Genomic DNA, 20,720 nt, shown 5'->3' with positions numbered 1-20,720 from the left:
GGACGTGATCCATCCCGACCAGACCTACACCGTCCCGGGCCGTAGTATATTTGATAACTTGTATTTGGTCCGGGATCTCTTAGAGCTCGGGTGTAGGGACGGCTTGTCGTTCGCCCTCCTGTCCCTGGACCAGGAGAAGGCGTTCGACAGGATGGACCACGGGTATCTCCTGGGCACCCTGCAGGCCTTCGGCTTCGGGCCCCGGTTTGTGGGTTTTCTCCGGGTGCTGTACGCCCTCGCGGAGTGTTTGGTCAGGCTCAACTGGACCCTGACCGAGCCGGTCAGCTTCGGGCGGGGGGTACGTCAGGGGTGTCCGCTGTCGGGCCAGCTGTACGCTCTGGCGATCGAGCCCTTCCTCTGTCTCCTCCGTAGGAGGTTGACGGGGTTGGTGCTTCGGGAGCCGGAGCTGCGGCTGGTCCTGTCGGCGTACGCCGATGACGTGCTCCTCGTGGTCCAGGACCCGGGCGACCTGGCGCGGGTGGAGGCTTGCCAAGCCGTCTACTCGGCAGCCTCCTCCGCCCGGGTCAACTGGGTCAAGAGCTCTGGCCTGGTGGTCGGGGACGGGTGGCGGGCCGGCTCCCTCCCACCCGCGCTTCAGGCCATCAGGTGGAGCGCGGGTCCGCTGCTCTATCTGGGCGTTTATTTATCCGCCACGCATCCCTCTCCGCCGGAAAACTGGCAAGGTTTGGAGGCCAGGGTGGGTGAGCGGCTGCGGAGATGGACGGGACTGCTCCGGTGTCTCTCCCTTCGCGGGAGAGCGCTGGTACTCAATCAGCTGGTCCTGTCCATGCTCTGGCACCGGCTCAACACCCTGCGCCCGGCCCCGGAGGTCCTGGCCAAGCTCCAGAGGGCAGCTTTGGGGTTCTTTTGGCCAGGACTGCACTGGGTCTCTGCAGGGGTCCTGTCCCTCCCCCTGGAGGAGGGGGGTCAGGGCCTGGTCTGCATACGCAGCCAGGTCCGGACCTTCCGCCTCCAGGCCCTGCAGAGACTCCTCTTCAGTGCAGGTAGTCCGGCATGGGGCACCTTGGCGCGCGCTTTCCTCCGCCGCCTCCGAGGGCTCCGATACGACCGGCAGCTCTTTTTTATCCACCCGAGGGGTCTTCCGCGAGACCTCTCAGAGCTGCCGGAATTCTACCAGGACCTCCTCCAGACCTGGAAGCTGTTCTCGGCGACCAGGTCCGTTGTGGCCTCCGAGGGGGCAGACCTCCTCGCGGAGCCCCTGCTCCACAATCCAGCCTTGTGTGTGCAGGTGGCGGAGTCTCCCTCGGTGCGCCGGAGGCTGATCCTGACAGAAACCACCACGGTCGGAGACCTCCTGGACTACGACAGGGGGGACTGGGTGGATCCCCGAGCGCTCGCTCGGCGCATGGGGCTCTCCACCCCCCGAACCCCTCTGCGCCTAATCCAGGAGGTGAAGGCGGCTTTGCCGCGGCCCGCTCTCGACTTCCTGCAGCGGTCCTTGCGAGAGGGTACACCCCGCCCCTCCCCTCCTGCAAAGCCTCCGTCCCTTATTATTGGGCCCCTGTTCCACGGGCCCCCCCGGCCTCCCCACCCCTGGACCCCCAGCCGGCTGCAAAATCTGCAGCCGGTCTGTTTCCAAGCCGCGCCAAGGCAACATCTGTACACGCTCGTGCTCCACACCCTGCATTTCCCCACCCTCGTGTCCCGCCCTGATACCAAATGGCGGGACTATCTAAGACCCGTAGAGGGTGGGGAACCCCGGTGGGCCAGCGTCTACTCCGATCTTATTCCGCGGCCCATCGGGGACATCAGTTGGCGGCTCCTTCACGGAGCCGTGAGCACGGGCGTGTACTTGGCGCGGTTTACCCCCATCCCAGACACCTGCCCCTTCTGCGGCGTGAGGGAGAACCTGGCGCACGCCTACCTCGAATGCGCCAGGTTGCAGCCCCTATTCCGGCTCCTCCAGAACCTCTTATTGAGGTTCTGGCTGCACTTTTCCCCCCACCTATTCATTTACGCACACCCTATCCGTGGCCCCACAAAGTCGCGAGACCTCCTCGTCAACCTCCTCCTGGCTCTAGCTAAGAGCACCATCTACAATACCAGGAGGAGGATGCTAGACGAGGGGGTTCTCTGCGACTGTGGGGCCTATTTCCGCTCCTCCCTTGTGTCACGAATCCGGGCAGAGTTCCTCTGGGCGGCGTCCACTGGCTCCATCGACAGCTTTGAGGAGCAGTGGGCGCTGTCCGGGGTTCTCTGCTCGGTGTCCCCATCCGGCTCCCTTATTTTGAACCTCTAACCCGCACTCCTTGATCCTTTATTCATTATTTGTCCCAAGGAATTAGTTGGACATGGGTCCAGTGTCCCTCCCATAAGGCTGGGGAGGGGCTTTTAGAAGGTGGGCGGGCTTCGCCCGCCCACCATCCCATGTTTTCAAATAGAACCTGCTCCCCGGACGCCGCTGCACCCCACCACCACCACCACCACCACCTGCTGCTGTTGCTGCCTGGGGGGAGAGGGGGAGCCTGCCAGCTGCCCTCCCTCTCCCCTCCACCACTGCTTCAGAGGAGGAGGACCACCCCACCAGCACCCACCACCAGAGGCCTTCCACTGCTGCCTGCCCACTGCTGCTGCTGCACCCCGCTGAGGGGGAGAAGAGGAAACCACTGAGAACTGTGGAGGGGGTTTGTTCACAAACTGAGCTTTTCAATCCGCTCCGGGGTGGTGGTGAGTTGAACTGTTAAAACGGGGGCTGGGGGAGAGGCTCGGAGCCCTCCCCCCAGTCCAGTTGCCCCCCCACCCCACCCGCTGCCACCACCCCCAACGCCCCCTCCACCACCCCTTACCACCTGGACTGTCTCTTCTCCCCCTGGTGGGGTTTGCTGCCCTGCCTGCCACCTGGGACTCTGCTGCAGCGGTGGGCGAGGTTGAGCCCCACACAGCGCTCGTGGGTGTGCTCCCTCCCCCCTCTTCTGGACTTGGCCCCCCTCCCTCAGCTACATCTGGCTGGGGGGCCACCCTTACCCCCGGTCACTCACCCTACCCCAGCAGCTTGGTTTTTTCCCCCACTGCCTGCCCCTCCCTGTTAGCTTAGTTTGGTTCCTTCCCTCCCTTCCCAAATCCACTTACCCACCACACCTGCTCCCAAAGTCATCTGCCACGCCCCTGCCCCAGCCAGCCCAAGAGTGTGTGCCCCGCCCCACCCAGCTGTTGTTTGCCTCCATTTTATCCCTCCCCACCCCCCCCAGCCACCCCCCAGCCCTTGAGCACCACCTGATTTGCCTCGCCCCCTCCCTGCCCTGAGCGCTTGTGCCCCCCTTTTAGTTAGCCCCCTTGTTCACTGCACCTCCCCAACGGCCCCACAACCCCCCCCCCCCCCCCGTATCCCAGTGCAGCCGGAGGAGCCGGCCCCCGCCCTGTACCCGTTACCTTGCCCCCTGCCTGCCCTGCCGGCACCCTCCTCCTCCGCTCCAGCCTTGCGGGGAGGAGTGGTTGCTGGCCCCTCGGTTCCCCTGCTCTATCCGCCCCTTTTGGTTCTCTCTCTCCCAGCAACCAGTCGGCGGGAGGGAGTAGTTGCCCCCCCTTTTTCCCCTTCTTCCCTTCCCTCCCAATTATACGCCCCCCCCACCCTTCCCTTCCCTTGCGTGCCCCCGCCCCCGTATTAGCGCCCTCCTCCTCTGCTACAGCCTCAGCAGGGAGGTGAGGCTGCTAACCCCCCCCCCCATATCTTCAGTTGCCCTCCCCAAAACCAGCACCCTCCCTCTCTCCCACCCCCTCCTTTTCAGACACCCTCCTCCCTCGCCTGCTGTCTCGTGGGGAGGAGCGGTGAACCCTTGCTCCCCTTCCTCTTATCTGTGCCTCCTTCCTACCCCCCCCCCCCTTCCATGATGGAGGCAGTCCCTACCACGCCCCCCTCGCTACCACCAGGCCCAACAACCGCTGCGGCTGACCTCCCGACCCCAGGCCCGAGCTCCGCCGCCGCCACGGCCACCGCTCCCTCAGACACGGGAGCAACCGTCACCTCGGCCGGAAAAAAGGGCGGGGGGAAGAAAAAGGGCAAAAGCCCAGCCCCAAAGGCCAAATCCAGCACGGCCAAAGCCGCCCCGCCCTCCACAGCCCCTCCTTCCCCTGCTGTCCCCTTCACCAGCTCTGGGGGTGACACAATCAAGACCCCCAGAGCGTACGCCCAGGTGGCCGCTGCCGCCCCCTCACCTGCCCCGTCATCGGCCCCGACTGCCGCCTCCAGCTCCATCCCTGGTGGCCGGGGCCCCTTTCCCACCATGACCAGGAGGCACGGCGTCCGCTGCCTCCTGGTTGCCGCCTCGCCCCACATGGAAACCTACGTGCGGGCGATGGCGAGGGTGGTGGGGGCCTCGGCCGTGGTGGCGGCCTCCAAGATGTACGGCAAGGCGGTCTTCTTCCTTGCCTCGGAGGCCGCCGCCCAGGAGGCGGTGGAGAGGGGCCTGGCGGTGGGAGGCGTGCACGTGCCCCTCGAACCTTTGGAGGACCTGGGCGTACGGGTGGTGCTCACCTCCGTCCCGCCCTTCCTCCCTAATGCCGCCCTGTTACCTTCCCTCTCCACCCTGGGGAAGCCTATCTCGACCATCAGCCCTCTCCCGCTGGGCTGTAAGGACCCCGCCCTCCGCCACGTTCTATCTTTCCGCTGGCAGGTACAACTGCAGCTGCCGCCGGCGGCGCGTGGCGGGGAGGCGCTCGAGGGGTCCTTCTTGGTGCCCTACCAGGGGGCCCATTATCGGATTCATTACTCCTCGGGGGAGACCCGGTGCTTCCTCTGCCGGGCGATGGGGCACGTCCGGAGGGACTGTCCCTTGGCCCGGTCGGAGGAGGCGTCCGGGCCCCCCGGGGCCCGTAAGGGCGCCGGCCCCACCACCGCCGGCCCCCCTGGTAGTCCGGGATCCGCGGCCGCCCCTCCTCCAACCGACGGCCCTGCCCGGGAGCCAGAGGCGTCCCCCCTGGCGTGCCCGAGCGGGCAGGCGGGCCCCACCTCTGTTCGGTCAGTCACCGCGGGGCCCGAGGAGGAGAGGGTGGCGCGGTTGCCGCAGGGCGAGGGAGAGGGCCCTCCCCGGGTGGAGGTATCCCCTTCCTTCCCACCCTTGCCACAACGCCATCCCCGAACCCCAAAAGTGCCCCCCGGCCTTGCCCTCGCTGACCGGCCCTCCACTTCCACCTCGGAGGGCTGGACGCTCGTTGGGGGCAAGCGCAAAGCCCGCCGGTTGCGGGCCCAATCTCCCCCCTCCGATGAGGAGGGCGGGAAGGCCCCCCTCCGAAAGATCCCGAGGGGGGCCGGCGCTGCCCAGAGCGCCCCCGACGAGCATCAGCGGGAGGCGCCGGCCGAGGAAGTCGCGGCGGCGAGGGGGGACGACGCCGCCCCCCCTGCGGAGCTTCTCCACGAGGAGGCCTCGGGTGGAGCCCCCCCGACCCCGGTTCCAACTGAGCCCCCCTCCGTCCCCGCTGAGGTAATTGTTGCCTCGGCGGCCGGAGGGGAAGGCTCCGGGGCCGAGGGGATGGAGCTTAGCTCCATCTTCGAGGAGATCGAGGCCCTGGGTCTGACCCCGCTCACCCAGGGGGAGGACGACCCTCCGCCAGCGGGCCTCGGTCTGGGCGGCGACTCTATGGCGCCGCCCCCTCCTCTCCCCGATCCCGTGTCCCAGGTGGCTGACCCCGTCCTCACGCTCGGGGCGCCCCTGATACTGCCCACTGGCCCGGCCGACTCGAGCGCCGGAACGGATGCCGCCGAGCCCTCTGGGGCGACGGCTGGCGCCGAGCGGCCGGGTCCCGGGGTTGAGGGTGCCCCCTCTCCAGCTACCGAGGCGGGGCAGTCATCCCCCTTTCCCGTTGGGGGCCCAGCAGAAAATGCCATCCAGGCCGACGCCGAGGCATTAACACTTGCCTCTCCACCTGAGCCCGGCGTCGGCGCGGGCCCCCTTCCTGTTCCCGACCCCCAACTTCCCATTCGGGAGGCGCCGCAGCCCGGTGGGATTGCCACAGGGGACCCTTTCCCAGACCCCGTCCAGGATCCCAATTCCCTCCCATGTACCGATCCTCCCCCTACTCCCGCTTCCGCCCTTTATGAACCCATCTCCAGTCCCGAGTCCTCCCCTGTTCCCGATCCCTTTCCTACCCCCACCTCTGCCCCATTCCCTGTCCCCGACCCACTGTCCGGCCCTGAACCTACCCCTCCCCCCGGCTCTGCCATGGAGGTAACCCCTCCCTCGCCATCCCCCCCTTCTTTTCCCATCCTGGTCCCCGTCATGTTGCCCGATCCATCCTTACTGCCCCCCCAAACATCCGCCAGTGCCACCCCCGCGAGGGCCGTCTCGTTCCCGCTAGCTGCGGGCGGCCCTTCGGGGGTCGTTTTTGTATCCCCGGTCCCCAACCCGTTGGGGGCTGCCTTGTTCCCTCCGCCGCCTCCTTCCCTGCCGGGGTCGGGGGCGGGCAGCGCGGCGCCAGCAGTCACGGCGCCGCGTCGGGGATCGGATCCCTGTTTGCCCGTCTCCGTGGCCCGTGAGCTTCATCCGGGGGCCCGGACGGAGGAGAATCCTGGTTCCCCCTCGGTGCTGAGGGGCGAGCTGCGCCAATTCCTCGCGGATAACCGCGGGGCGAAAGGAAAGGTGCAGCTCGCCCTCCAGCGCTGGGGGGACTTTCACTCCATCCTCCAGGCCACTAGAGCCTTGTTGCAGGAGGGGAGAGGGACCAGTAGGCAGGACGACGCGGCCTACCGTCAGACCCGCAGGTTTCGGGACGCCCTCCTGACCTTCGGGTCGGGGAGCGGTCTGCTGCGGGGTCTGCGTGAGGCCGCCGACTCGCCTGTCCGCGAGGATCTACCCCAGCCCTCACTATGAACTGTACCATCTTCGCAACATTGAATGCCCGGGGCTGTAGGGCGGGTCTCCGCAGGAGCCGGGTGCTCTCCTTCCTTCGGGAGGGGGGGTACTCGGTGGTTTTCCTGCAGGAGACCCACACGACTCCAGCCGTCGAGGCTGGCTGGCGGCTGGAGTGGGGGGACGGGGTGTATTTTAGCCACCTCGGCGCCCACTCGGCCGGGGTGGCCACCCTGTTCTCCCCTGCCCTACGGCCCGAGGTGCTGGGGACCGCCGAGGTTGTCCCGGGCCGCCTGCTGCACGTCCGGGCCCGCGTGGAGGGGCGGACGTTGAACCTGGTCAACGTCTATGCCCCGAACGCGGGCCCGGACCAGGTCACCTTTTATCGGCAGGCGGCCACCTTCCTCGGCACTCTGGATCCTCGCGAGGGCCTGGTCCTGGGCGGGGACTTCAACACCACCCTCGATGACCGGGACCGTGTAGGACTCGCGAACTGCCAGGCCGCGGCGGACGTCCTCAGGGAGATCGTGGAACATCACTCCCTGGTGGACGTCTGGCGAGACCACCACCCGGACGACAGTACCACCTTCACTTACGTCCGGGTGGGGAAAACACGGTCGAGCCACTCCCGGTTGGATCGCATTTACCTCTCACGATTCCATCTGGCACGAGCCCACTCCTCCAGCATCCGGCCGGCCCCGTTCACGGACCACCATTTGGTGTCCGTGAAGGCCTCTCTGATTTCGGAGAGGCTGGGGCCGGCCTATTGGCATTTTAACAATAGCTTGCTGGAGGACGTGGGCTTCGTGGCGTCCTTCCGCGAGTTCTGGCAGGCCTGGCGGGGGCAGCGGCCCGCCTTTCCCTCGGCGCGGCGATGGTGGGATGTGGGGAAGGTGCGCGCCCGGCTCTTCTGCCGTGACTACTCCCGGGGCGCCAGCCGGCGGAGGGATGCGGTGATAGAGCAGCTGGAGCGGGAGGTCTTGAAGCTTGAGAGGCGCCTGGCGTCCGCCCCCGAGGATCCACTCCTCCGCGAGGCGTGCCGGGAGAGGCGGGAGGAGCTCCGAGCCCTGGAAGATCACAGGGCCCGGGGCGCTTTTGTCCGATCCCGCATCCACCTCCTTCGGGAGATGGATCGCGGCTCCCGCTTCTTCTATGCCCTGGAGAAAAGGAGGGGGGCAAAAAAGCACGTCACCTGCCTCTTGGCGGAGGACGGCACCCCCCTCACGGATCCGGTGGAGATGCGTGGAAGGGCCAGGGCCTTCTACGCCAGTTTGTTCTCCCCGGATCCGACCGAAGCCGACGCCTGCAGGGCGCTCTGGACCGAGCTCCCGACGGTCAGCGCGGGCGACCGAGACCGGCTGGAGCTGCCTCTCACTCTGGCCGAGTTCTCGGAAGCCCTCCGTCTCATGCCCAACAACAAAACCCCGGGCATGGACGGGCTGACCGTGGAGTTCTACCGCGTGTTCTGGGACGTCCTCGGCCCGGACCTCGTCACCGTCTGGGCCGAGTCCCTGGAGAGCGGGGTCCTCCCTCTGTCGTGCAGGCGAGCGGTGCTCGCCTTACTGCCGAAGAAGGGGGACCTCCGCGACCTACGGAATTGGCGTCCCGTCTCGCTCCTCAGCACGGACTACAAGATCGTAGCGAAAACCATCTCGCTGCGACTGCGGTCCGTGCTGGCGGACGTGATCCATCCCGACCAGACCTACACCGTCCCGGGCCGTAGTATATTTGATAACTTGTATTTGGTCCGGGATCTCTTAGAGCTCGGGTGTAGGGACGGCTTGTCGTTCGCCCTCCTGTCCCTGGACCAGGAGAAGGCGTTCGACAGGATGGACCACGGGTATCTCCTGGGCACCCTGCAGGCCTTCGGCTTCGGGCCCCGGTTTGTGGGTTTTCTCCGGGTGCTGTACGCCCTCGCGGAGTGTTTGGTCAGGCTCAACTGGACCCTGACCGAGCCGGTCAGCTTCGGGCGGGGGGTACGTCAGGGGTGTCCGCTGTCGGGCCAGCTGTACGCTCTGGCGATCGAGCCCTTCCTCTGTCTCCTCCGTAGGAGGTTGACGGGGTTGGTGCTTCGGGAGCCGGAGCTGCGGCTGGTCCTGTCGGCGTACGCCGATGACGTGCTCCTCGTGGTCCAGGACCCGGGCGACCTGGCGCGGGTGGAGGCTTGCCAAGCCGTCTACTCGGCAGCCTCCTCCGCCCGGGTCAACTGGGTCAAGAGCTCTGGCCTGGTGGTCGGGGACGGGTGGCGGGCCGGCTCCCTCCCACCCGCGCTTCAGGCCATCAGGTGGAGCGCGGGTCCGCTGCTCTATCTGGGCGTTTATTTATCCGCCACGCATCCCTCTCCGCCGGAAAACTGGCAAGGTTTGGAGGCCAGGGTGGGTGAGCGGCTGCGGAGATGGACGGGACTGCTCCGGTGTCTCTCCCTTCGCGGGAGAGCGCTGGTACTCAATCAGCTGGTCCTGTCCATGCTCTGGCACCGGCTCAACACCCTGCGCCCGGCCCCGGAGGTCCTGGCCAAGCTCCAGAGGGCAGCTTTGGGGTTCTTTTGGCCAGGACTGCACTGGGTCTCTGCAGGGGTCCTGTCCCTCCCCCTGGAGGAGGGGGGTCAGGGCCTGGTCTGCATACGCAGCCAGGTCCGGACCTTCCGCCTCCAGGCCCTGCAGAGACTCCTCTTCAGTGCAGGTAGTCGGGCATGGGGCACCTTGGCGCGCGCTTTCCTCCGCCGCCTCCGAGGGCTCCGATACGACCGGCAGCTCTTTTTTATCCATCCGAGGGGTCTTCCGCGAGACCTCTCAGAGCTGCCGGAATTCTACCAGGACCTCCTCCAGACCTGGAAGCTCTTCTCGGCGACCAGGTCCGTTGTGGCCTCCGAGGGGGCAGACCTCCTCGCGGAGCCCCTGCTCCACAATCCAGCCTTGTGCGTGCAGGTGGCGGAGTCTCCCTCGGTGCGCCGGAGGCTGATCCTGGCAGAAACCACCACGGTCGGAGACCTCCTGGACTACGACAGGGGGGACTGGGTGGATCCCCGAGCGCTCGCTCGGCGCATGGGGCTCTCCACCCCCCGAACCCCTCTGCGCCTACTCCAGGAGGTGAAGGCGGCTTTGCCGCGGCCCGCTCTCGACTTCCTGCAGCGGTCCTTGCGAGAGGGTACACCCCGCCCCTCCCCTCCTGCAAAGCCTCCGTCCCTGATTATTGGGCCCCTGTTCCACGGGCCCCCCCGGCCTCCCCACCCCTGGACCCCCAGCCGGCTGCAAAATCTGCAGCCGGTCTGTTTCCAAGCCGCGCCAAGGCAACATCTGTACACGCTCGTGCTCCACACCCTGCATTTCCCCACCCTCGTGTCCCGCCCTGATACCAAATGGCGGGACTATCTAAGACCCGTAGAGGGTGGGGAACCCCGGTGGGCCAGCGTCTATTCCGATCTAATTCCGCGGCCCATCGGGGACATCAGTTGGCGGCTCCTTCACGGAGCCGTGAGCACGGGCGTGTACTTGGCGCGGTTTACCCCCATCCCAGACACCTGCCCCTTCTGCGGCGTGAGGGAGAACCTGGCGCACGCCTACCTCGAATGCGCCAGGTTGCAGCCCCTATTCCGGCTCCTCCAGAACCTCTTATTGAGGTTCTGGCTGCACTTTTCCCCCCACCTATTCATTTACGCACACCCTATCTGTGGCCCCACAAAGTCGCGAGACCTCCTCGTCAACCTCCTCCTGGCCCTAGCTAAGAGCACCATCTACAATACCAGGAGGAGGATGCTAGACGAGGGGGTTCTCTGCGACTGTGGGGCCTATTTCCGCTCCTCCCTTGTGTCACGAATCCGAGCAGAGTTCCTCTGGGCGGCGTCCACTGGCTCCATCGACAGCTTTGAGGAGCAGTGGGCGCTGTCCGGGGTTCTCTGCTCGGTGTCCCCATCCGGCTCCCTTATTTTGAACCTCTAACCCGCACTCCTTGATCCTTTATTCATTATTTGTCCCAAGGAATTAGTTGGACATGGGTCCAGTGTCCCTCCCATAAGGCTGGGGAGGGGCTTTTAGAAGGTGGGCGGGCTTCGCCCGCCCACCATCCCATGTTTTCAAATAGACTCCTCTGCAAGCAGCCACTCCCCTGTCCCACTCCACTCCACTCCAGAGAAGGAGGAAAGGCAGCAGGGTGCAGGGGCTGCTCTCTTCCTTCTCCCCCCCACCCCGCTGGTTCCTGGTTCCTGCTTCTGCACCAGCCGGAGTCCTCCCCACCCAGCTGCCTACCCGCCCGCCCGTCTGCTGAGGCCTGCTCCCCGGACGTCACTGCACCCCACCACCACCACCACCGCTACCACCACCACCACCACCATCACCACCGCTACCACCACCACCTGCTGCTGTTGCTGCCTGGGGGGAGAGGGGGGGCCTGCCAGCTGCCCTCCCTCTCCCCTCCACCATCGCTCCAGAGGAGGAGGACCACCCCACCAGCACCTACCACCCGGAGGCCTTCCACTGCCACCTGCCTGCTGCTGCTGCTGCACCCCGCTGAGGGGGAGAAGAAGAGATCAGCACCATTAAGAACTGTGGAGGGGGTTTGTTTACAGACTGAGCTTTTTCAATCTGCTCCGGGGTGGTGGTGAGTTGAACTGTTAAAAGGGGGCTGGGGGAGAGGCTCGGAGCCCTCCCCCCAGTCCAGTTGCCCCCCCACCCCACCCGCTGCCATCACCCCCAACGCCCCCTCCACCACCCCTTGCCATCTGGACTGCCTCTTCTCCCCCTAGTGGGGTTGCTGCCCTGCCTTCCACCTGGGACTCTGCTGCAGCGGTGGGCGAGGTTGAGCCCCACACAGTGCTCGTGGGTGTGCTCCCTCCCCCCTCTTCTGGACTTGGCCCCCCTCCCTCAGCTACATCTGGCTGGGGGGCCACCCTTACCCCCGGTCACCCACCCTACCCCAGCAGCTTGGTCTTTCCCCCCACTGCCTGCCCCTCCCTGTTAGCTTAGTTTGGTTCCTTCCCTCCCTTCCCAAAGTCACTTACCCACCACACCTGCTCCCAAAGTCATCTGCCACGCCCCTGCCCCAGCCAGCCCAAGAGTGTGTGCCCCGCCCCACCCAGCTGTTGTTTGCCTCCATTTTATCCCTCCCCACCCCCCCCACCCCCCCCAGCCCTTGAGCACCACCAGATTGCCTCGCCCCCTCCCTGCCCTGAGCGCTTGTGCCCCCCTTTTAGTTAGCCCCCTCGTTCACTGCACCTCCCCAACGGCCCCATAACCCCCCCCCTCCCGTATCCCAGTGCAGCCGGAGGAGCCGGCCCCCGCCCTGTACCCGTTACCTTGCCCCTTGTCTGCCCTGCCGGCACCCTCCTCCTCCGCTCCAGCCTTGCGGGGAGGAGTGGTTGCTGGCCCCTCGGTTCCCCTGCTCTATCCGCCCCTTCTGGTTCTCTCCCTCCCAGCAACCAGTCGGCGGGAGGGAGTAGTTGCCCCCCCCCTTTTTCCCCTTCCCTCCCAATTATACGCCCCCCCCCCCACCCTCCCCTTCCCTTGCGTGCCCCCGCCCCCGTATTAGCGCCCTCCTCCTCTGCTACAGCCTCAGCAGGGAGGTGAGGCTGCTAACTCCCCCCCCCCAATCTTCAGTTGCCCTCCCCAAAACCAGCACCCTCCCTCTCTCCCACCCCCTCCATTTCAGACACCCTCCTCCCTCGCCTGCTGTCTGGTGGGGAGGAGCGGTGAACCCTTCCTCCCCTTCCTGCTATCTGTGCCTCCTTCCTACCCCCTTCCATGATGGAGGCAGTCCCTACCGCGGCCCCCTCACTACCACCAGGCCCGACAACTGCTGCGGCTGACCTCCCGACCCTAGGCCCGAGCTCCGCCGCCGCCACGGCCGCCGCTCCCTCAGACACGGGAGCAACCATCACCTCGGCCGGAAAAAAGGGCGGGGGGAAGAAAAAGGGCAAAAACCCGGCCCCGAAGGCCAAATCCATCACGGCCAAAGCCGCCCCGCCCTCCGCAGCCCCTCCTTCCCCTGCTATTCCCTCCACCAGCTCTGGGGGCGACACAACCAAGGCCCCCAGAGCGTACGCCCAGGTGGCCGCTGCTACCCCCTCACCTGCCCCGTCATCGGCCCCGACTGCCGCCTCCAGCTCCATCCCTGGTGGCCGGGGCCCTTTTCCCACCATGACCAGGAGGCACGGCGTCCGCTGCCTCCTGGTCGCCGCCTCGCCCCACATGGAAACATACGTGCGGGCGTTGGCGAGGGTGGTGGGGGCCTCGGCCGTGGTGGCGGCCTCCAAGATGTACGGCAAGGCGGTGTTCTTCCTTGCCTCGGAGGCCGCCGCCCAGGAGGCGGTGGAGAGGGGCCTGGCGGTGGGGGGCGTGCACGTGCCCCTCGAACCGTTGGAGGACCTGGGCGTACGGGTGGTCCTCACCTCCGTTCCGCCCTTCCTCCCTAATGCCGCCCTGTTACCTTCCCTCTCCACCCTGGGGAAGCCCATCTCGACCATCAGCCCTCTCCCGCTGGGCTGTAAGGACCCCGCCCTCCGCCACGTTCTATCTTTCCGCCGGCAGGTACAACTGCAGCTGCCGCCGGCGGCGCGTGGCGGGGAGGCGCTCGAGGGGTCCTTCTTGGTGCCCTACCAGGGGGCCCATTATCGGATTCATTACTCCTCGGGGGAGACCCGGTGCTTCCTCTGCCGGGCGATGGGGCACGTCCGGAGGGACTGTCCCTTGGCCCGGTCGGAGGAGGCGTCCGGGCCCCCCGGGGCCCGTAAGGGCGCCGGCCCCACCACCGCCGGCCCCCCTGGTAGTCCGGGATCCGCGGCCGCCCCTCCTCCAACCGACGGCCCTGCTCGGGAGCCAGAGGCGTCCCCCCTGGCGCGCCCGAGCGGGCAGGCGGGCCCCACCTCTATTCGGTCAGTCACCGCGGGGCCCGAGGAGGAGAGGGTGGCGCGGTTGCCGCAGGGCGAGGGAGAGGGCCCTCCCCGGGTGGAGGTATCCCCTTCCTTCCCACCCTTGCCACAACGCCGTCCCCGAACCCCAAAAGTGCCCCCCGGCCTTGCCCTCGCTGACCGGCCCTCCACTTCCACCTTGGAGGGCTGGACGCTCGTCGGGGGCAAGCGCAAAGCCCGCCGGTTGCGGGCTCAATCTCCCCCCTCCGATGAGGAGGGCGGGAAGGCCCCCCTCCGAAAGATCCCGAGGGGGGCCGGCGCTGCCCAGAGCGCCCCTGACGAGCATCAGCGGGAGGCGCCGGCCGAGGAAGCCGCGGCGGCGAGGGGGGACGACGACGCCCCCCCTGCGGAGCTTCTCCACGGGGAGGCCTCGGGTGGAGCCCCCCCGACCCCGGTTCCAACTGAGCCCCCCTCCGTTCCCGCTGAGGTAATTGTTGCCTCGGCGGCCGGAGGGGAAGGCTCCGGGGCCGAGGGGATGGAGCTTAGCTCCATCTTCGAGGAGATCGAGGCCCTGGGTCTGACCCCGCTCACCCAGGGGGAGGACGACCCTCCGCCAGCGGGCCTCGGTCTGGGCGGCGACTCTATGGCGCCGCCCCCTCCTCTCCCCGATCCCGTGTCCCAGGTGGCTGACCCCGTCCTCACACTTGGGGCGCCCCTGATACTGCCCACTGGCCCGGCCGACTCGAGCGCCGGAACGGATGCCGCCGAGCCCTCCGGGGCGACGGCTGGCGCCGAGCGGCCGGGTCCCGGGGTTGGGGGTGCCCCCTCTCCAGCTACCGAGGCGGGGCAGTCATCCCCCTTTCCCGTTGGGGGCCCAGCAGAAAATGCCATCCAGGCCGACGCCGTGGCATTAATACCTGCCTCTCCACCTGAGCCCGGCGTCGGCGCGGGCCCCCTTCCTGTTCCCGACCCCCAACTTTCCATTCGGGAGGCGCCGCAGCCCGGTGGGATTGCCACACGGGACCCTTTCCCAGACCCCGTCCAGGATCCCGATTCCCTCCCACGTCCCGATCCTCCCCCTACTCCCGCTTCCGCCCTTTACGAACCCATCTCCAGCCCCGAGTCCTCCCCTGTTCCCGATCCCTTCCCTACCCCTACCTCTGCCCCATTCCCTGTCCCCGACCCACTGTCCGGCCCTGAACCTACCCCTCCCCCCGGCTCTGCCGTGGAGGTAACCCCTCCCTCGCCGTCCCCCCCTTCCTTTCCCATCCTGGTCCCCGTCATGTTGCCCGATCCGTCCCTACTGCCCCCCCAAACACCCGCCAGTGCCACCCCCGCGAGGGCCGTCTCGTTCCCGCTAGCTGCGGGCGGCCCTTCGGGGGTCGTTTTGTATCCCCGGTCCCCAACCCGTTGGGGGCTGCCTTGTTCCCTCCGCCGCCTCCTTCCCTGCCGGGGTCGGGGGCGGGCAGCGCGGCGCCAGCGGTCATGGCGCCGCGTCGGGGATCGGATCCCTGTTTGTCCGTCTCCGTGGCCCGTGAGCTTCATCCGGGGGCCCGGACGGAGGAGAATCCTGGTTCCCCCTCGGTGCTGAGGGGCGAGCTGCGCCAATTCCTCGCGGATAACCGCGGGGCGAAAGGAAAGGTGCAGCTCGCCCTCCAGCGCTGGGGGGACTTCCACTCCATCCTCCAGGCCACTAGAGCCTTGTTGCAGGAGGGGAGAGGGACCAGTAGGCAGGACGACGCAGCCCACCGTCAGACCCGCAGGTTTCGGGACGCTCTCCTGACCTTCGGGTCGGGGAGCGGTCTGCTGCGGGGCCTGCGTGAGGCCGCCGACTCGCCTGTCCGCGAGGATCTACCCCAGCCCTCACTATGAATTCTACCATCTTGGCAACATTGAATACCCGGGGCTGTAGGGCGGGTCTCCGCAGGAACCGGGTGCTCTCCTTCCTTCGGGAGGGGGGGTACTCGGTGGTTTTCCTGCAGGAGACCCACACGACTCCAGCCGTCGAGGCTGGCTGGCGGCTGGAGTGGGGGGACGGGGTGTATTTTAGCCACCTCGGCGCCCACTCAGCCGGGGTGGCCACCCTGTTCTCCCCTGCCCTACGGCCCGAGGTGCTGGGGACCGCCGAGGTTGTCCCGGGCCACCTGCTGCACGTCCGGGCCCGCGTGAAGGGGCGGATGTTGAACCTGGTCAACGTCTACGCCCCGAACGCGGGCCCGGACCAGGTCACCTTTTATCGGCAGGCGGCCACCTTCCTCGGCACTCTGGATCCTCGCGAGGGCCTGGTCCTGGGCGGGGACTTCAACACCACCCTCGATGACCGGGACCGTGTAGGACTCGCGAACTGCCAGGCCGCGGCGGACGTCCTCAGGGAGATCGTGGAACATCACTCCCTGGTGGACGTCTGGCGAGACCACCACCCGGACGACAGTACCACCTTCACTTACGTCCGGGTGGGGAAAACACGGTCGAGCCACTCCCGGTTGGATCGCATTTACCTCTCACGATTCCATCTGGCACGAGCCCACTCCTCCAGCATCCGGCCGGCCCCGTTCACGGACCACCATTTGGTGTCCGTGAAGGCCTCTCTGACTTCGGAGAGGCTGGGGCCGGCCTATTGGCATTTTAACAATAGCTTGCTGGAGGACGTGGGCTTCGTGGCGTCCTTCCGGGAGTTCTGGCAGGCCTGGCGGGGGCAGCGGCCCGCCTTTCCCTCGGCGCGGCGATGGTGGGATGTGGGGAAGGTGCGCGCCCGGCTCTTCTGCCGTGACTACTCCCGGGGCGCCAGCCGGCGGAGGGATGCGGCGATAGAGCAGCTGGAGCGGGAGGTCTTGAAGCTTGAGAGGCGCCTGGCGTCCGCCCCCGAGGATCCACTCCTCCGCGAGGCGTGCCGGGAGAAGCGGGAGGAGCTCCGAGCCCTGGAAGATCACAGGGCCCGGGGCGCTTTTGTCCGATCCCGCATCCACCTCCTTCGGGAGATGGATCGCGGCTCCCGCTTTTTCTATGCCCTGGAGAAAAGGAGGGGGGCAAAAAAGCACGTCACCTGCCTCTTGGCGGAGGACGGCACCCCCCTCACGGATCCGGTGGAGATGCGTGGAAGGGCCAGGGCCTTCTACGCCAGTTTGTTCTCCCCGGATCCGACCGAAGCCGACGCCTGCAGGGCGCTCTGGACCGAGCTCCCGACGGTCAGCGCGGGCGACCGAGACCGGCTGGAGCTGCCTCTCACTCTGGCCGAGTTCTCGGAAGCCCTCCGTCTCATGCCCAACAACAAAACCCCGGGCATGGACGGGCTGACCGTGGAGTTCTACCGCGTGTTCTGGGACGTCCTCGGCCCGGACCTCGTCACCGTCTGGGCCGAGTCCCTGGAGAGCGGGGTCCTCCCTCTGTCGTGCAGGCGAGCGGTGCTCGCCTTACTGCCGAAGAAGGGGGACCTCCGTGACCTACGGAATTGGCGTCCCGTCTCGCTCCTCAGCACGGACTACAAGATCGTAGCGAAAACCATCTCGCTGCGACTGCGGTCCGTGCTGGCGGACGTGATCCATCCCGACCAGACCTACACCGTCCCGGGCCGTAGTATATTTGATAACTTGTATTTGGTCCGGGATCTCTTAGAGCTCGGGTGTAGGGACGGCTTGTCGTTCGCCCTCCTGTCCCTGGACCAGGAGAAGGCGTTCGACAGGATGGACCACGGGTATCTCCTGGGCACCCTGCAGGCCTTCGGCTTCGGGCCCCGGTTTGTGGGTTTTCTCCGGGTGCTGTACGCCCTCGCGGAGTGTTTGGTCAGGCTCAACTGGACCCTGACCGAGCCGGTCAGCTTCGGGCGGGGGGTACGTCAGGGGTGTCCGCTGTCGGGCCAGCTGTACACTCTGGCGATCGAGCCCTTCCTCTGTCTCCTCCGTAGGAGGTTGACGGGGTTGGTGCTTCGGGAGCCGGAGCTGCGGCTGGTCCTGTCGGCGTACGCCGATGACGTGCTCCTCGTGGTCCAGGACCCGGGCGACCTGGCGCGGGTGGAGGCTTGCCAAGCCGTCTACTCGGCAGCCTCCTCCGCCCGGGTCAACTGGGTCAAGAGCTCTGGCCTGGTGGTCGGGGACGGGTGGCGGGCCGGCTCCCTCCCACCCGCGCTTCAGGCCATCAGGTGGAGCGCGGGTCCGCTGCTCTATCTGGGCGTTTATTTATCCGCCACGCATCCCTCTCCGCCGGAAAACTGGCAAGGTTTGGAGGCCAGGGTGGGTGAGCGGCTGCGGAGATGGACGGGACTGCTCCGGTGCCTCTCCCTTCGCGGGAGAGCGCTGGTACTCAATCAGCTGGTCCTGTCCATGCTCTGGCACCGGCTCAACACCCTGCGCCCGGCCCCGGAGGTCCTGGCCAAGCTCCAGAGGGCAGCTTTGGGGTTCTTTTGGCCAGGACTGCACTGGGTCTCTGCAGGGGTCCTGTCCCTCCCCCTGGAGGAGGGGGGTCAGGGCCTGGTCTGCATACGCAGCCAGGTCCGGACCTTCCGCCTCCAGGCCCTGCAGAGACTCCTCTTCAGTGCAGGTAGTCCGGCATGGGGCACCTTGGCGCGCGCTTTCCTCCGCCGCCTCCGAGGGCTCCGATACGACCGGCAGCTCTTTTTTATCCACCCGAGGGGTCTTCCGCGAGACCTCTCAGAGCTGCCGGAATTCTACCAGGACCTCCTCCAGACCTGGAAGCTCTTCTCGGCGACCAGGTCCGTTGTGGCCTCCGAGGGGGCAGACCTCCTCGCGGAGCCCCTGCTCCACAATCCAGCCTTGTGCGTGCAGGTGGCGGAGTCTCCCTCGGTGCGCCGGAGGCTGATCCTGGCAGAAACCACCACGGTCGGAGACCTCCTGGACTACGACAGGGGGGACCGGGTGGATCCCCGAGCGCTCGCTCGGCGCATGGGGCTCTCCACCCCCCGAACCCCTCTGCGCCTACTCCAGGAGGTGAAGGCGGCTTTGCCGCGGCCCGCTCTCGACTTCCTGCAGCGGTCCTTGCGAGAGGGTACACCCCGCCCCTCCCCTCCTGCAAAGCCTCCGTCCCTTATTATTGGGCCCCTGTTCCACGGGCCCCCCCGGCCTCCCCACCCCTGGACCCCCAGCCGGCTGCAAAATCTGCAGCCGGTCTGTTTCCAAGCCGCGCCAAGGCAACATCTGTACACGCTCGTGCTCCACACCCTGCATTTCCCCACCCTCGTGTCCCGCCCTGATACCAAATGGCGGGACTATCTAAGACCCGTAGAGGGTGGGGAACCCCGGTGGGCCAGCGTCTATTCCGACCTAATTCCGCGGCCCATCGGGGACATCAGTTGGCGGCTCCTTCACGGAGCCGTGAGCACGGGCGTGTACTTGGCGCGGTTTACCCCCATCCCGGACACCTGCCCCTTCTGCGGCGTGAGGGAGAACCTGGCGCACGCCTACCTCGAATGCGCCAGGTTGCAGCCCCTATTCCGGCTCCTCCAGAACCTCTTATTGAGGTTCTGGCTGCACTTTTCCCCCCACCTATTCATTTACGCACACCCTATCCGTGGCCCCACAAAGTCGCGAGACCTCCTCGTCAACCTCCTCCTGGCTCTAGCTAAGAGCACCATCTACAATACCAGGAGGAGGATGCTGGACGAGGGGGTTCTCTGCGACTGTGGGGCCTATTTCCGCTCCTCCCTTGTGTCACGAATCCGGGCAGAGTTCCTCTGGGCGGCGTCCACTGGCTCCATCGACAGCTTTGAGGAGCAGTGGGCGCTGTCCGGGGTTCTCTGCTCGGTGTCCCCATCCGGCTCCCTTATTTTGAACCTTTAACCCGCACTCCTTGATCCTTTATTCATTATTTGTCCCAAGCAATTAGTTGGACATGGGTCCAGTGTCCCTCCCATAAGGCTGGGGAGGGGCTTTTAGAAGGTGGGCGGGCTTTGCCCGCCCACCATCCCATGTTTTCAAATAGACTGTTAGCTTAGTTTGGGTCCTTCCCTCCCTTCCCAAATTCACTTCCCCACCACACCTGCTCCCAAAGTTATCTGCCACGCCCCTGCCCCAGCCAGCCCAAGAGTGTGTGCCCCGCCCCACCCAGCTGTTTGACTCTATTTTATCCCTCCCCACCCCCCCAGCCACCCCCCAGCCCTTGAGCACCACCAGGTTTGCCTCGCCCCCTCCCTGCCTGAGCGCTTGTGCCCCCCCCTTTTAGTTAGCCCCCTTGTTCACTGCACCTCCCCAAAGGCCCCATAACCCCCCCCCTTGTATCCCAGTGCAGCCGGAGGAGCCGGCCCCCGCCCTGTACCCGTTACCTTGCCCCTTGTCTGCCCTGCCGGCACCCTCCTCCTCCGCTTCCAGCCTTGGGGGGAGGAGTGGTTGCTGGCCCCTCGGTTCCCCTGCTCTATCCCCTCCTTTTTGGCTCTCTCCCTCCCAGCAACCAGTCGGCGGGAGGGAGTAGTTGCCCCCCCTTTTTCCCCTTCCCTCCCAATTATACCCCCCCCCACCCTCCCCTTCCCTTGCGTGCCCCCGCCCCTGTATTAGCGCCCTCCTCCTCTGCTACAGTCTCAGCAGGGAGGTGAGGCTGCTAACTCCCCCCCCGCCCCCATATCTTCAGTTGCCCTCCCCAAAACCAGCACCCTCCCTCTCTCCCACCCCCTCCATTTCAATCACCCTCCTCCCTCGCCTGCTGTCTGGTGGGGAGGAGCGGTGAACCCTTGCTCCCCTTCCTGTTATCTGTGCCTCCTTCTTACCCCCCCCCCCTTCCATGATGGAGGCAGTCCCTACCACGGCCCCCTCGCTACCACCAGGCCCGACAACCGCTGCGGCTGACCTCCCGACCCCAGGCCCGAGCTCCGCCGCCGCCACGGCCGCCGCTCCCTCAGACACGGGAGCAACCATCACCTCGGCCGGAAAAAAGGGCGGGGGGAAGAAAAAGGGCAAAAGCCCGGCCCCGAAGGCCAAATCCATCATGGCCAAAGCCGCCCCGCCCTCCGCAGCCCCTCCTTCCCCTGCTATCCCCTCCACCAGCTCTGGGGGTGACACAACTAAGGCCCCCAGAGCGTACGCCCAGGTGGCCGCTGCTACCCCCTCACCTGCCCCGTCATCAGCCCCGACTGC

The sequence above is a fragment of the Pelodiscus sinensis genome, chromosome W (assembly GCF_052426305.1).
Source record: "Pelodiscus sinensis isolate ZL-2025 chromosome W, ASM5242630v1, whole genome shotgun sequence".
NCBI lineage: Eukaryota > Metazoa > Chordata > Testudines > Trionychidae > Pelodiscus > Pelodiscus sinensis.
This window is presented reverse-complemented; position numbering follows the sequence as displayed.